General features: G+C 40.3%; 2 long non-coding RNA genes across 2 annotated transcripts; both read right to left on the bottom strand.

Moving 5' to 3' along the window:
- Positions 1-334: 334 nt before the first annotated feature.
- On the bottom strand, positions 335-2,283 carry LOC123141784 (uncharacterized). Its single transcript, XR_006470415.1, has 4 exons — positions 2,178-2,283; positions 1,694-1,776; positions 1,349-1,624; positions 335-1,222 (listed from the first exon to the last, which is right to left on the bottom strand). It is a non-coding gene; the product is annotated as an uncharacterized lncRNA (long non-coding RNA).
- Positions 2,284-3,297: 1,014 nt separating this feature from the next.
- LOC123141785 (uncharacterized) lies at positions 3,298-4,810 on the bottom strand. The gene is made up of 3 exons (XR_006470416.1): positions 4,374-4,810; positions 4,134-4,292; positions 3,298-3,532 (listed from the first exon to the last, which is right to left on the bottom strand). It is a non-coding gene; the product is annotated as an uncharacterized lncRNA (long non-coding RNA).
- Positions 4,811-5,320: the final 510 nt, after the last annotated feature.

Here is a 5,320-nt window from a genome sequence, read left to right as displayed (position 1 = left end):
CACAGATCAAGAAGACAACATTTAGACTTGAAAGATTACCCTTTCAATTTTTCCTGTATCTTGGTTCCATGTTTAACAACACTATTTTTTATTCTACTCGTGGAAAAATCAGTAGGACATGCTTTATGTTACATGTTATTTGGTTGTGTAACTTCCTTTGGCTAAAAAAATCAAACACTTGATTAACATTGCTTCCCATAGGAACTATAATAGAGGTAAACAAAAGAGTATGGTTTCTCAACCAGAATACCGGCTGATTATCGTGGCACAAGTTACCAGATAATAACAATGGTTTTTAAAAAGACAGGTCAAGAAATACAAATGTACCTGCAATATTTTGTTTATTGCCTTTTCAAGGGCCAATTTCATGTCAGGAGCACGCAGAGCACCATGTTTATAATCAGCAATAAGCATTTCCATGTTTGTAAATATCCTCGCCCCTGAGGCATTCCACCTTAGAATGGTGGCTTGGGTTGACTGATGCTTCCGTCCCCAACCGGAAGGCCATGGCCTCGCTCACCATGCTCACTGCATGGACAATCTGGAACGAGCGAAACGCTCGTGTATTCCGCAACATGGCAGCTCCGCCTACGGTTCTTCTCGACAACATCAAAAGGGAGGCATCATTTTGGGTCGCCGCCGGAGCTAAGAAGCTAGGGTCCATCATGCCGGGAGAGTGATTCTTCCGTATATTGTTAAGGGGTGTTTGTAACACAAACTCTATTCTCTCTTAATTAATATACGTGGCAAATCTTTTGCCCGTTTTCAAAAAAAAAATATCCTTCGTAAAGAAGCAGTTTATCAGAACACAAAGTGTAACTTCATCGCGCACTAATTTGGTTAGGTATACTTTATGGGTGTCTTGCTCAGTACCATTGCAAAGATCACTCCGGTTGGAAAATACCATCCACACATCACTGACATGTGGCCTCATGGCCCACTTGCCAGTGCAAGACTAGCATTACATGATATTTTCCAATGCTTATATCTTTGTGATGGCACCAAAATAAATTATCTAACTCGACATAAGGCAGAGATAAAAAGTGTGGCCATGCTTGTAGTTCAACGAGATTTACCCGTGAAGACCATTTCGCTCTTGGACCACTTCAAATTCTCCAAACCAGGGGAGAATAAGATATTTGATATACTCCAAACACGGGTTGTGTTTAACTGCTTGTGGAGGGCAGAAAGCTCTAACCATTACCTTTAAATTTACATCATCCTGCAACGCACAAAATGTCCATTGATTAGCATACTTACCTTAGGATGGCAATAGATAGGACTAAGTAGAGATTACACACAAATAAATAAACGAAAATCATGTCAAAGCTTCTGTTGAAAATGTTACCCAGCACACATATATACGAACTGAAATCATGAGTCTGAGGCCAAAACACAATAACTTCTCTTATATTGCCTTTCACTAGTCATACTCCCAAATCAGTGATAACCCATGTCAGAAACCATGTCTGTAGTGCCAATTTTCCACTATTCTCTTTCACCTTCACCCCTCCTTTCACAATAGTCCTTTCTTTGCTTTAGATGAGTTTATTCAAAGATCACACTGGTAACTTGATAATAATCAAGAAGTTGTGACTGAACTTTTTGGCTACGCCCTTCAAAACTAGTGCATAGTTTGAGTTAATAATGAGCCCACAAGAGGACAACAAGGATTAACACAAGCCAAACATACCTCAGTATCTTCCATAGAGATAGCACGTGCATGATCTAACTTCTCCGCAATTTCAGGGTATTCTAGTAAGTCAGGAAGCATATCTGTAATCCAAGTTAAGGATAGATAGGCGCCTTAAGACATATGTAAGATGATCATGACATATGTAAGATAACCAAGGTATATACTAGTGCATACAAATGTAAGGTACATACATAAAAAAAATTCAAAATTAACTTGTAAAGATTGTAGAACAGAAAAAAGACAAAACTAGTACTTTTGTTTCAATGTGACAACACCCTTATTTTGTCTTTTCTGTAAGCACAATGTACAGGTCAATTCTGCACAAAATTTTGCATGTATTCTTACATTGAAATGCACTAGTACCACAATTATTTTTTTGAGATTTGTTAATACTACAGGTAGGTCAAAGCCCTGACATTAGAGTACAAGAACATCCTTAGACTGACAAAAAAACGGAACAAAAAGTTCATAATTAAGATACGGTTCAACAGAATGATAGGTCCATTTTCCCTTTTTATGTCCTCACAGTACTTTCTGGCTAGAATGGAAACCTCTCTCTGATCCATGTCCAACAGCCATATATCCACCTGCTGGTACAAAATAGAGGGTTTAGATACATTTTTAAGGTTACATACTCATGAGCAGGCTTAAAATTCAGGATAAGACTAAATGCTTTCAAATTTAGGTTAAGATTACATGCTTTCAAGCAGCAAATTTTGCTAGGTGCTTGATCATCCCGTGACCCTATATAACAATTTGTTATGAAAATATTTCATGACCATTTGAGGTGGGATGCACAGAGTACGTAAGGATTATAGTGTACTGGATATATCCTCTTATCGTTGACAAGAAGTCTCATGCACTGGATATATTTTATATCATTTATATCCATATTATAATATGTTCAGTACCAACTGCGTGCTCAGCCTCACACCTTCACTCACAAAAACAAGAGCTCAAGTGTCAAAAGGACCGCATCAAAACTGAGCTTACCCATCATGTTCTCATAATCATTTATACACAAAATCTAACAGGCAATATTCTCCATTATATATGCCCAATATTATTATTCATGTAAATGAAGACATGCTAATCTACAGTCGCAAACAGCATGAGAAAAGCACTAGAGCAGAGAAAACAATTAGAACTACAAGATGAAAACAATCGACATGCAATGACATATATTGTTGCTTTCCCCTTGTGTGTTTGCCGGGTTTTTCCTGCTTGTAAGACTCTTCACCATGTGTGCGTTCTCTCCTAATACAAATGGCACACATTTTGGTGCGTATTTGAGAAAAAAAAAGACATGTGTTGTTAAATAAACAAACCTTCTGGAATAACATGGCAGCACACTGAAGGCAAGGCAAAAGTATCTCTGTAACTTGCAATATTCCCGGTCCATAAGGGATTGTTTTACTGCAACACCTGTCACCTTGTTTCAAGATAATGTGATGATCCAAGAATTTTTGGTTTAACGATCCTAGCTTTTACCAAAAAAGTTTGAAGATTTCTGATTGGAAGCCCTAAACACTTGCATGCTTTAAAAATATACCTCTTTATGTTATCAACGGTGTATTTTTGGCTAACATCCATGAAAAGGGGCCAAAAATTGGCTGCATGGATATTCATTACATCTGACAGCCAAACAAGCTCCACCCTGGTAAGGTCCATGCCAGTTGCCTTCCACACTTCAATATTGTACTGGCCGATAGTCTGTATTTTATCCAGATTACTACCAATCTTATAGCTCATCTGGGCAAACCAATCTGCTATCAAGATTTTGACTTTGAAACCAGCTCCGACCATCCTATTCACAAACACCGTCTAAATAATCCCCTGAAAGAAGTGAACAAATTCATGTAATGAATTCAAATGTGGACATTGTATTACAAGTGTGAACACTAGAAAACTTGCACACAAACATTAGCAAGTGAATGTCCTGACTCCTGAGTCCTGACTAGTACAGATGAATGGTATATTACAAAATCTTACTAATTAACTGTCCCTCTATGAACAAACTACACCAACAGGGGATGAACACTATTTTCTGTAGAAGAGAGCATAACGATTACTTTCTCAGCCAGAAAAGGTAGAAGGATTACAAGTGCGTGTGCATAATTTCGCATGAAAGGCGTCAATCCAACTTTACGTGCTAAACGGAAGTGTTGCCGGTGGCGAAACTTTACAATTCTTGCAAACCAATGAGATTATACATTTCATCAAAAATCCTGAAAGAAACATCAAAATTGCAACCTTTGGGGTTAAATATGACTGTACTGCATGGAAATTGACCATAACTAACATAGATAAGGGGATGAGCGCAAAACATTTTTCAACCGATTGGGCAGTTTCCATTTATGGAAGTCCTGTAACGATGGTTAAATTGTTTAAGTAGTTCCATACAAAAGACGTGAAAGATCAACTCCTGAGGACCCACCTGGGCAATGTGCATCGAGGGGGACGTCACAGACCAAACGTAGCAAACAGGGCAGCCTTGTTGTTCAGCAGCAACAGGAGTTCATCCTCGTCGATGAACTCCTCCCCAATGCTCCTCAGAAGACAAAGTCTCTCAGCTAGGCTCGTCACCACCGTGCCCCTAAACAAATAGGCCAAACTTACATCCCATTACTAGAGATCAGAGGCTAATATCAGGATTTTTATGCGAGCATGGGCTTACCTGCTGGTGTCGACACAAGAGTCGGCTGGAGTCTCCCACAATCACAGGATCACCGGAGAGATTTGCCTGCAGCAACAAAAGCAGGAGTCGATGCATAGATTTAGCTAGTACGGAGCACCTAGTAGTAAAAGGTGCAGGGAAATACCTAGTACAGTACAAGATTTAAGGTTGCAAACTGGGACGAGCCAGTTGAAGAATGTGTATCGGGGAAAAAGATGCAATCCAAAATTGACTTCCGAACAATCGGCTAGATTGAAAAAGCTTCAGTTCTTGAGAAAGAAAACTTCTGAAGCATCAATCGGGTTTCGAGAGCTTTCACCTATTGAGAGAAGACGCGCTCGGTCGGAGGAACGACGGCGGCGTGTTCCACCACGAAATTTTAGGAGGTGGATGACGAGGCCTCAGGCCGCCTGCCTGCTTATGGCAGCAGAGGCGAACCGAATCTCTCGCTGGAGTAGCATCCAACGGCGGTGAGGCCGGAGCAGAACTTTTTTAGGGTACCGTGAGGCTGGACCAGATGCAGGAGGATTGGATGTTGGGCTTTCCCTTTTTTTCTCGACTTTGGGCTTTCCTTTAGGTTTTTTTTTTTTAGCTAATCTGTATTCTTTATTAAACGTTCAAAATGGACGGAATACAGATAATATCGGGCAAAATATCAAGCCACACATGGCGCCCGGGAGGGAGAGTTGCAGCAGCCTTAGCTAAGGCATGGGCCTCTCCATTATGTCTCCTACTCTCGTGAATAAATTGAACATCACTAAAAGACCCCCTTTGATGGTTGATATCTTGTAGAATTGGAAAGAACTTGCATGGGGAGTCATCTGCAATCCTAGTCACAACTTCTTGACAGTCTGACGCCACACATACGGATCGAACGTGTAAATCCAAAGCTAGCGCTAGCGCCTTGCTGCATGCCTGTGCCTCAAGAATTGCCGGATCCGAAAGAC

This window comes from Triticum aestivum, chromosome 6D, assembly GCF_018294505.1.
Source record: "Triticum aestivum cultivar Chinese Spring chromosome 6D, IWGSC CS RefSeq v2.1, whole genome shotgun sequence".
Taxonomy (NCBI): domain Eukaryota; kingdom Viridiplantae; phylum Streptophyta; class Magnoliopsida; order Poales; family Poaceae; genus Triticum; species Triticum aestivum.
This window is presented reverse-complemented; position numbering and strand designations above follow the sequence as displayed.